At 44.8% G+C, this 11814-nt stretch overlaps 1 protein-coding gene across 1 annotated transcript in view; it reads left to right on the top strand.

Annotated features, from left to right (window-relative positions):
• Positions 1 to 3480: 3480 nt before the first annotated feature.
• CEP250 (centrosomal protein 250) overlaps positions 3481 to 11814 on the top strand; it is a 50925-nt gene continuing 42591 nt past the window's right edge. Inside the window, exon 1 of the mRNA XM_080812595.1 lies at positions 3481 to 3523. The gene's annotated coding sequence lies outside the window, so the exon portion shown is untranslated. The remainder of the gene's footprint in view (positions 3524 to 11814) is intronic.

Here is an 11814-nt window from a genome sequence, read left to right as displayed (position 1 = left end):
TGTTGCCAGTGGTCATTTGTCTTCTTTCTTCTGGGGTCTCTTTTTTCCTCTAGGTGGCCCTACTGAACAGGAGCCAGGATGGGCCTATGCAAGCTTTCTCTCACTTAGCCCACATCTGGCCTACAGAAAACATTTTCTGGAGTGCCTGGGTGGCTCAGTAGGTTAAGCAGCCAACTCTTGATTTTGGCTCAGGTCGTGATCTCAGAGTTGTAAGGTTGAGCCCCAAGTTGGCTCCATGCTGGGAGTGGAGCCTGCTTAAGATTCTCTCTTTCCCTCCCTCTGCGCCTGTACCCAAAAAACAAACAAACGAACAAACAAAACATTCCCTGACAAATTCTGGGAGAGCAGGCCAACTCCAACACAGCAGCACTCTCCTGGGTCTGCCAGCAAAGCAGTTACCAGGCTTGTCTCTTATTGCTAGATTTCCAGGGCAGGAGGAAGATCGAGTCCCTGTGTTCTCCAACTGCAATGGGGGATAGATTTGGCACCTCCGACCCTTCTGGAAGTTCCCTCTTTCAATCACCTGGCTTGAGCAGTTAAATCTTCTCCAAGAAGGGTGGGGTCTCAAAGCCAGAAATAGCTCCACACAACTTCTCTATTCTCCACTCTCTTAACCCCATAGATAAGGGATTTAAGAACTTTAAAACAGGGGCGCCTGGGTGGCTCAGTGGGTTAAGCCTCTGCCTTCGGCTCGGGTCCTGATCTCAGGGTCCTGCGACCAAGCCCCGCATCAGGTTCTCTGCAGGAAGCAGGAGCCTGCTTCCCCCTCTCTCTGTCTGCCTTTCTGCCTACTTGTGATCTCTGTCTGTCAAGTGAATAAATAAAATCTTAAAAAAAAAAACAAAAAACCTTTAAAATAGATTTTAGGCTGTTAGGGGGGAAAAGTGTCTTTTTTTTTTAGCACCTCACTTTGAAATTTCACATATATAATTCTAAAAAGAAAGAAAGTCAGTCAGTGCAGGCAGCCTCTTGGCATGGGGTAGGGAGAATATCTATAAATAACAAGCAAGGCTGGGGTGTACGATCCATACTTTAGCCCCAGGAGAGGGTTAGGATACAAAGCATGTTCCAGAGATGTAATTTGGAGCATAAAGAAAGAAGCCCAGTTCACCTGGAGGGAACCAATGCTGGTTTTCTTTCCACAGATCCATTCTCTCTCCCTTCAGTGCAGGCTCCTTTGAGGACCTCTCCCTACTCTGGTTCGTCAGACAGATTCATCATGGCCAGATGGATTAAGTCTTTCCTCAGATGGCACTAGGGCCTCAAGCAATTCAAGTGATGTGTATTATTATGCATTTGCTTGTCTCAAAAGTTCCTGGCACTTTGAAGAACATTTGAAGGCTGATGTATTCTCAAAGTCTGGAGAACCTCTGGGGGGGAATATTAACCACCTTCACACATCACTGAACTCCACTTTCTGCTCTGGCCCAGACAAAATACCCAGTTGTACTACTTTATGTTTTGATACAATTTCCAACTTTCTCTTAATACATTGTATTATTATCCAATACTAGTACATAATAGGCATTCAGTAAATGTTTGCTGGGTGAATGAATAAACAAACAAGGGACTGAATAAACAAATCCCCCCTTTGCAAAGACTGAAGATTAGTTTGGCTTTAATCCCCTTCTACTACATTTACCCTTTATTGGTAGTATGAAACCTATATTCACTCCTCATGGTCTTTAAACATATTGTATAGTTTGCTGATGGATTTTACGTTATCAGTCTTTGTAATACTGAGGCTGACTTGATTCATTCATTCAATTGATGCTTATTTAACACCTACCATGTATCAGGCTCTGTGCTAACTGCTGGGAATAAGTCAGATATAGTTTCCTCGCCTCATGAAGCTTAAACTTTTAAGGTGGAGAAAGATAATAAGTAAACAAAAAATGATAGTAAGTGGGAAATGCTATGAAAGAAACAGAGTACTGTAATAGAAAATGATAGGATATTATATTGAATAGCATGGTCAGGGAAGATCTAGCTGAGGAAGTATCATCTAAGCTGAGGCCTGAAGAAGGGAAAGGTATCAGTTAAGCCTAGAGATGGGGGAAAAGCCGTCTAGGTAGAAGGCATAGTATACGCAAAGACCCTGAGCAAAGAGGTTGTTTCTTTTCTCTCCATTCCAAATATTGTTGTAGTGAGCATTCTTGCACAGTTCGCATTGCAGGAGTATTTGCCTGGGGTGGATTCCCACACCACTGATTCTTTGCATCTTTTTCTCTGTCCAGTGTCTCTGATGTTTCTTCTTTTCTTCCAGGATAGTTTGCCTTTCAGAGTCTGGGTCCTCCCCCTCTTCTTTTCTCAAAGTAACTGTTAAGAACTTTTTTTGTTCTTATAGGAGACAAGGTACACTTATCAAAGTGTTTCCTTGTCAGGTTCTTTGGCTGCAGATTGTGTTTCACTCCTACTGTCCATTCATCCACTTACCTATTCACTCAGCACTTACTGAGCACCTATTTTGTACCAGGGATTGTGCTGAGTGTTAGAGATACACAGCCTTATCAGTGCTGCTCAAATGTGTCCCTGATGTATCACCTAAGGTATTTGCCAACATGCAGATTCTGGGGTTTCACCTTGGTTTACTCACTCTCTAGGGATGGAATCCAAGACTTTGCATTTTAAGAAGTTCCCCCATTTTTTTTAAATTCCAACTAAAAATTTAGAACCACTGAATGTAAAAGAGGCAGGTAAACGAAATTTACTATTCCAAGATGTTTTGAATGATAATGCATTGATAATTTAAGCACAAAACGCTACGAAATAACAGTGGACCATACAGTTAAGAACGAGTTCCCCAGAGGAAGTCAGGTTTACACAGAAAATTAGACAAACTGCAGTTCTCCGGCCTATGACATTCACGCAGACACCACTCTGTGCAAGACCTGCGCAAAAAAGTGCTGTGCGTCCGAACAACACTAAGTATGCTATGAGTGTCGTGTTGCCTGAGGCTGCTTGGAGCTTCGCGATCTGAATGTGAGAAAACCCAAGAACTGGTCTCCCTGCACGTTTTACCCAGACCGAAGCGCGGGTTCCCTCGTTTCTCACGCAGTTGTTAATTGCATTCCGATTTGTGGGGGGAGCAGTGAGCAGGCGCACATAGAACCGGGCCCCAGACACATGCGCAGTGTGTAACCCCGAAGCCAAAAGGGGGATGATTGAGGGCAAGATTTCTCAGTTACCAAGACTTCCCTTACTCGAATCCAGCAACCCTGGCTGTCGTCATCTCTGGCCAGGGACTCTTACATCTCTTAATGTAATCCCACTGTTCCTTCTGGGCCACTCCAGTAAGTCGGATGCCAGTACTCAACATGGCGGCAGGCCCCGAAGCGGCGCAATCCGACTGCGGGCTCCGGGCTCCGGGGGCGGGGCTCGCCGCCCGGCCGGAGTCGGGGGGGGCGGGGTCTTGGCCGGGACTGGGGGCTGGGCTCCCGCCCCCGGCCGGGCCTTAGTGGCTGCATCTCCCGCTCCCGTGCTGAGGATCACGCTGGAAATCGCGGGAGCCGAGCGTGGTGAGGTGGGGCCTCAGGGCAGGCGGGAGGTGCCCGGGTTAACGGTCCGAGGTCCAGAGACGCTCCCGAAGAGGGCGCCTCAGGGAATCCCGTTCGAGCAGCGGCTTCCCATTTCCCGGGAGGAACCCGAGGCCCAGAGCGGGTCTGGGACCCGTCCTAGGGATTCCGGCCCCTTGCCTCCGCCTCCAGCCGCGGCCACCACTCTGGGCTCCAATCCGCGCAGAAAGGGATCTTCCCGACCCTCGTATCCACAGCTGCCGAGTCCGGAGGTGTCAGGAAAAGGCGCTGTGCTCTCCTTCCTGCGCGCGTCTAGCTCCCGGCTCCCAGAATTTTGCGACTCCCTCTGTCCTTGGGGCTTTGCACGTGATCTGTCCTAAAGCCCAGTCGCACCCGCCGCCCCGCTCCGGAACTCTGGTTCTCCGCGACCCGACTCAAATATCACTTCCTTGGAAACATTTCCCAACCGCTTTCTGCAGGCGCTGTTAATTCCGCAGCTTGGTTTTTGAACTCGTTGCACGGAGTTACTTTTCCTGCCGCCTTGTACACCCGTGCACTTGGGGTGTTATGCCTTGCCTTTTTCATCTCTAGATAACAGAGCCTGGCACATGATGACACTAATAATATTTCCTAAATAGTCACGAAGCGTCAAGTGCTACTAAATGCATTACAGGTGAAGACCCGTTTAATCCTCACAGCAATTTCATAAAGTGGGTTCTATGTCTTCACATTTTATGCATGAAGAAACTGAGGCATTCGAAGATCATTTTGCCTAGAGTTCCACAACTAATTAGTGAGTGGAATGAATTCTAGTGTGTGTGTCCCCACAGTGATAATTTCACTGGATTGCCTTTGGGTTTGGTAAATGTCTATTGCATTGGTTTTTACTTTAACGCCGTGTGTTATGGTGGCCACGGTTATGATGTGCATTTTGACTGAGAGGGCTTGGAAAGAAGATTTGATATCGCCAAATATAGGGAGTGAGTTTGGGACAAAACCCGGGCCAGAACCTGCTTCCTGTCCTCTGTTCCTCAGGCACACTCTACCTTTCTTTGCTCCTTTTCCATCAGAGAGCTGCAGACCTAGACCTCATCATTTCACAGGCTTTAGAAAGTACCCCTCACAGAGCTGTGATTTCATATGTCATGATTTAGGAGGCAGCTTAATGTAATGGATTAAGCCTAGAGTTTGGAAGCAGATTGGGGTTTCATGTTGGCTTGGCTACCAGTCACTTATATCCCTTCCATTTTCTGAGCGTTATTTTTCTTGTCTGCAAAATGAAGACAATGATCTTATCTCAAAGGGTTTTTTGGTGAAGATAGCAAATAATTGTTTTGAGAAAATAAAGTGCTATATAAGCCACATGATCCTTTTTTTGCTTTTTAGAAGGTTGTAGAGCTGTAAGCGTTTTGTAAGACCATTGGTGATGTGGATCATGTTACCTAATGCCCTTCTCTATTCTTTCATTCAGTCAGTCAAATATTTAATGTGTACCTACTCTATACCAGGCACTGTTTTAGGAGCTGGGAATATAAGTCAATAAAACTATTCTTGTACTTGGGAAATTTGCATTCTGATACGTATATTACACATAATAATCAGATAGCGACAGATAACACGTTATAAGGTAAATAGAAATACCAGTGTGTGTAGGGGTGTTGGTATTTTATATTTGGAGGTTAGGGAACAACTTTAACTGAAAAGGTAACACTTGAACAGAGATCTGAAGGTGGTAAGGGAGCGAGTGAATCAAGAAGATAACTGGAGGAAGAGGCCCAGAGATGAGTGGGTGGCTTGGTGTGTTCCAAGCACATGCCACGAGGAGGGCTGTGTGGCTGGAGAGGAGTAGGAAATGGAATTAAAACCATTGGAGGCAGGGATCAAATAATTAGGAACCTCAGGGCCATAAAGATGATTTTGGATTTTCCTCTGTGTAGCCATTGGAGGGTTCTGAGTTGCATAATCTGTCACTGTTTTATTTATTTTTTTTTAAAGATTTATTTATTCATTTGACAGACAGAGATCACAAGTAGGCAGAGAGGCAGGCAGAGAGAGGGGGAGAAGCCGGCTCCCTGCCAAGCAGAGAGCCCCATTCGGGGCTCGATCCCAGGGCTGGATCCCAGGACTCTGGGATCATGACCTGAGCGGAAGGCAGAGGCTTTAACCCACTGAACCACCCAGGCGCCCCAGTCTGTCACTGTTTTAAAAGATCACTCTGAATACTCTGTTGAAAAAGAACAAATTCTAGAATCAGGGGTTCTACAACAGTCTAGGAAACTTTTCCAGTAATCCAGATGTATTAATTCTCTGTCACTGGGCAAGAAATCACCCCCAAATTTAGCAGCTTGAAATAGCAATCGTTATCTCACACAATTGTGAATTAGAAATCTAGGAGTGGGGCACAGTCGGGTTAAGCGTCCGGCTCTTGGTTTTGGCTCAGGTCCTGATCTTGGGGTATGGGATCCAGCCCTGCACTGGATTCCTTGCTTGGGATTCTCCCATGCCCTATGTCTCTCCCACTCATGCTCTCTCTTTCTCTCTCCCTCTCTCTCAAAATAAATTTTAAAATCTTTTAAAAAAAGAGAAAAAAAAAGAATCTAGGAGCAATTTAGCCAGGTGTTTCTGGCTTAGGGTTTCTCAGGACCCTCTCAGGAGATGGCAGTCAGGTTCCCGGCTGCTTTGCTCCCAAGATGTTTCCTTATTGCTGGGCCTTTTCACAGAACTGCCTGAGTGTTCTCAGGACCTGGTGGAGAGAGTGAAGAGAGAGAGAGAGAGGCCATGGTGCCTTTTATGACCTTTTCTTGAAAGTCATTTCTACTTTATTCAGCTTTATTCTAGTTCCTACCCAAGGAGAGAGAATTAGGCTCTGCTTCTTGAAGGAAGGAATATCAAAGAATTTGTGGGTGTCCCTTAGAGCCACCACACCAGGCAAGAGAGAGTGGCTTGTCTTGGGATGGTGGTGGTGAGGGGTTGAAAAGTGATAGGATCTGGTAGAGCGAACAGGTTTGCCAATAGATTGGTTACAGGGTGTGGGAGAATGGAGTAAATATGACCATAGGCTTTGGGCTTGAGGCGCCAGAAGGATGGAATTGCCATATACTGAAATGGGGAAGATTGGAGGAGCAGAAGTCCACTTTTGGACAGGTTAACTTTGAGGTGCCTCTTAGACACCCACGTGGAGAAGTTAAACTGGTGTCTGGACTTAGTCTAGGAGTGTAAAGTTCCAGAGGGAAGTGTGGCTTGGAGGCCTAACACGGGAGTCATGGATGTCTAGGTGCTATTTTAAGTCAGGAAACTGACGGGGATGAGGTTGCCTCAGAAATGAATGTAGATGGAGGAGAGGCCAGAAGCCCGAGCCCTAGGGCCTCCAACCTTGGGGACATGAGAAACCAGCAAAGGAGACTAAAGGGAGAAGCCGGAGAGGTGGGAGGAAAAAAGAGAGAGGCCCCTCATGGGAGGTTTATGGAAGGGGCCACAGCTTTTTTTTTTTTTTTTTTTTTTGCTTCCCAAGTTTTATTTGAGAACTCATACAAAATATTCCAGGTAAATGGATTTTAATCCTCATCTTCCCCTATCGTGGTTAATCTGGAGGTAATGCAACTAATCACGTAGATTATTCTCCTCCAAATAATTTTGCGGTGGGATATTTCAAATACTTCTTGGAAAAAGGCACCTCAGAAATTAACAGCCATCTTGCTCTGGGTTACCGAGATTCCCAGCTTTTCCATTCACTCTGATGCTCTCTTGAAGAAACTGCTCAAAATTGGCAGCATCCATGATTCCAATCCATGGAATCCAAAAAATCCATGACTTTTTTAAAAATTCTTTTTATTAACATATAATGTATCATTAGCCCCAGGGGTACAGGTCTGTGAATCATGAGGCTTACACATTTCACAGCACTCACCATATGACATACTCTCCCCAATGTCCGTAACCCAACCACCCTCTCCCTATCTCCCTCCCCTCAGCAACCCTCAGTTTGTTTTGTGAGATTGAGAGTCTCTTATGGTTTGTCTCCCTCCTGATCCCATCTTGTTTCATTTTTTCCTTCCCTACCCCCCATAGCCCTCGCCCTCCCTCTCAAATTCCTCATATCAGGGAGATCATATGATAATTGTCTATCTGTGATTGACTTATTTCGCTCAGCATAATACCCTCTAGTTCCATCCACGCCATTGCAAATGGTAAGATTTCATTTCTTTTGATGACTGCATAGTATTCCATTGTATATATATATACACCACATCTTCTTTATCCATTCATCTGTTGATGGACATCTAGGTTCTTTCCATAGTTTGGCTATTGTGGACATTGCTGCTATAAACATTTGGGTGCACGTGGGTGCAGGGTGGGTGCAGTCAAGGATAAACCTCAGAACTTGCTTCTTTTTTTTTGTCCCCCCCACCCCCTTGCCACAAGCTTTTTCACAGATGCCATACCATATTGGAGGCAGAAAACATGCTGAATTTTTTGTGTGTCCACAAAGAAACAGAAATTGTTTCTGCAGACAAATATGCGTATATATATATAATATATATATATATATGTATATATATATAGTTTCATTGTTCAGGAAGTAAAATGTTATGCCCTCAAGCATTTTTCCTTTTTTTGCTGTAAGTGACAAATTCTACTTAATGATACTAGTCCCCATCCTAGTCCTTGCAGTATACACACCTCCAAATCTAGGTGGTGTTGCTTCTGTTCTAGACTTTATTTAAATACCCCTTTTGGATTGTTTCGGCGAGGGGAACTCAACATAATGTGTATCACTCTTCTGTCACTTTCCACATTAGGTTCAGAGGTTACTGCCCTTCTAGTCTGATTCCTGGTGAAAAGAGGTGGTCAGTCTTGCTCATGTCTCTATCACTGTGGCAGACTGCCCAGAACTGAGCTCCAATTCATGAGCGTCTGTGGAATAAGTTAATGCATAAAAGAAGTGAATCTTTTTCCTTTTCCTGTCTATTCAGTGCTTTACAGTTTGCAGAGCGCACTGACCTCCACAGTCTCACATGAACATGATCCAGCCGCTAACCATTTGCCAAATACTGACCTTTTCCTTTGCTGGGGAGACGTGGAAACCTACCTTGCTTCTGGCGGTCTCCTAGTTCGTTTCCTGGGAGATTGACAGAGTGTTAATAAAACAGTACTGAACTACATCTTGAGGAAACTCTTTGCTCCCTCTTTTTATTCTAGTTTTAATGAATTTAAGTTTAATGGGGATTTTTTTTGTTTCAATTGTAAAACACTTCAAATCTTTTTTTTTTTTTTAATTTTTTTTACTTCAAATCTTTTTTTTTTTTTTTTTACTTCAAATCATTTTTAAGATAAAACTATTTTGGGGCACCTGGGTGGCTCAGTGGGTTAAAGCCTCTGCCTTCGGCTCAGGTCATGATCCCAGGGTCCTGGGATTGAACCCCATGGCAGGCTCTCTGCTCAGGAGGGGGCCTGCTTCCTCCTCTCTCTCTGCCTGCCTCTCTGCCTACTTGTGATCTCTGTCTGTCAAATAAATAAATAAAATCTTAAACAAAACAAAACTATTTTTAGAACAATTTTATTTTTATTTTTTTTTTATTTTTTTTTTACAATTTTAGATTTATAGGAAAATGGCATTATACAGAGAGTGTCTATATGCCCTGCACTCCATTTCCCCTATTAGTAACATCTTACATTCATATGGTATGTCTGCTATAATTCCAGATCATTTTTTGGGGAAGTGGAGCATATAAATAAAACATGAACAAAATGAAGTTACTGTATTTCTGGAAGCCTCATTTTTCTTACCTGTAAAATGGGAGGATTGGACTAATTTTTTTAAATAGCTCTAAAATGTTTAAATTATCTGCTGAAATAAAATAATCCTATAATTCTAATACAATTCCACTTCTTTACTGAAGCATTACTATCACCTTCCCAAAGAGTGTATACATCTTAACAGCAGCCTTTTTTAAAAAAAGATTATTTATTTGAGAGAGAGAGCGAGCACACACGCACAAGCAGGGGAAGGGATAGAGGGAGAGGGAGAGAGAAAGCCAACTCTGTGCTCAGAGCCCCACTGAGGGGCTCTGTCTCACAACCCATGAGATCATGACCTGAGCTGAAACCAAGAGTCGGATGCTTAACCAGCTGAGCCACCCAGATTAACAGCAGCCCTAGCCTCATCCTAAGAGATGGTTTAAGTATGAGAATTCTGGGGACTGTGGCAGAGCTGCCTGTGGAGATAGTAGGTTGAACTATACAACATTACCATTTTCGTACGTTAAAGATGGGCAAATGTGGCAATTTTGTATGGTTCAGCTCAACATTGGGGGGTAGGAATTCAAAGGAGGGAGAGGATGCCCTTGGGACCTCTGAGACTCCCACTGCGTGCAAAAGCCCAGCCCCAGCGCTCACGGTATTAGGAGAGAAAAAGGTCCGTCAGGTCCCTTGAAGCAACTGAGAGCTACTTTTGTTGCTGGCAGTGTTGGCAGCAAGAGTGGTTTCCCCGCAAGCTCGTGCCTCCTCCACAGGGAGAGACTGAGCCAGCATCTCACAGAGCCCCCGGTGAAGGGGCTGACACAGCTGCGGTGGAAAGGAAGGGCAGAAAGAGAGGATCTTTGGAGTGTGGAGGAAGACCGCATTCACCCGGGTTAGAAGCTAGGAAGAGGCAGCCCAGAGCCCTGGTACCACTCTACCCTTCCTACCCTGTGCACTTTCCTTACGGTCTCCTACAGGCTCTACGAACTCCACGGTCTTCTGTTGTCCAGGAGGTAATGTAAATTAGTAAACTGAACTTTCCTCTGTAACTCTTACAAGAAAAGCAACAGGGGCGCCTGGGTGGCTTAGTAGGTTAAGCCTCTGCTTTCAGCTCAGGTCAGGATCCCAGGGTCCTGGGATCGAGCCCGCAGCGGGCTCTCTGCTCAGCAGGGAGCCTGCTTTCCCCCTCTCTCTCTGCCTGCCTCTCTGCCTACTTGTGATCTCTCTCTCCCTGTGAAATAAATAAAATCTTTAAAAAAAAAAAAAAAGAAGAAAGAAAAGCAACAGCACAAGTGCAATGATAAATAGCCACTAAAATCTGCTCTCGGTGTGAGGGAGAGAATAGGCTGGGGCGACTGGGGTGGTGGGGGTGCTGGGAACTGGTGAACTGGAGAGCATATGCCCCTCCTTAGATAGGGGGCAAACACTCTTAACTGCAGCTGGTCGTTGCCTTGTAGGGATGCGGGTCACGGGTCACTAGATATTCTGCTTTTCCAAAGGAGCCAGAAATCCTTATTTTTTTTTTTAAATTTATTTCTTTATTTTAGAGAGAGAGTGCTGGTGCACACACAAGTGAGAGGGGCAGGGAGAGCGTGAGAGAATCCAAAGCGGACCCCCTTACCCTCCCCAACCACCCTCACCCCTCACCCCCGAGCTGAGTGCAGAGCTAGCCTCGGGGCCCAATCCCATGACCCTGAGATCATGACCTGAGCTGACAATACCAAGAGCCACTCAACCATTTCCACCACCTGGGCACCCCCTGAAATAAGAATTTTTGTATGCATTCTCCCAGTGGAAAATGTTTGTACCTAATTTGAATTCTTAAAAGCTTGACAGAGGCCGCATAATGGTGGAAAAGAACCAGCTGGTCACATTTGTAACCTCTGCTAAGGTTTTAGATCTGCCTGGAGTGAGGCCCACACACGTTTCCTCAGCATCCTAATGACCAAAATGAATTAGACAGCTTCTGCTTTTGCAAATTCACAGATTAGTAGAGAAGATAGATGAGTAATAATGATAAGATATAATATAGTCATTAGACTCTCTCTGTATTATATATACAGTTATATATATAAATGTCTTAAATACATAGGGTCATATATGCAGCTATAAAAGAGATTAACTCTTCCCGAGTACATCTGGGATGACATGATAGGAGATGGCATTTGAGCCAGGATGTAGGAAGTCAGCAGTTTGGTGCATTAAAGGGATTTGGGGCCCCTGAAACTCCCAGTGTATATGCAAATGTTAGATTTGCATTTGCTGTATATACTACTTTCTTTACCGCTGTATATAGCACTTTCTTCAGATGTTCACACTGATGGGGTGCTGGCTGGACCAAGAGGGCAGCTCTAATTTTCTATTTTCTTGATAGGTAATTGGGAAAACAAGTATTCCTTAACCCTTCTAGTGCAAGTCTCATGTCTCAGGGTTAATAAAATGAGAGCTCTAATCTACCCACCTCCTCCCAGGTTATCGTGTGTTTCAGAAGCCTCAGAAACTCAGAGGTAACATGACTGGGAACCTTCATTCATGGATGAGGGACTGAAAGGGAAATGGT

The sequence above is a fragment of the Martes martes genome (genome assembly GCF_963455335.1).
Source record: "Martes martes genome assembly, chromosome: 9".
NCBI lineage: Eukaryota > Metazoa > Chordata > Mammalia > Carnivora > Mustelidae > Martes > Martes martes.
Note: the sequence above shows the minus strand (reverse complement) of the source record. Positions and strands in the feature narration are given on the sequence as shown.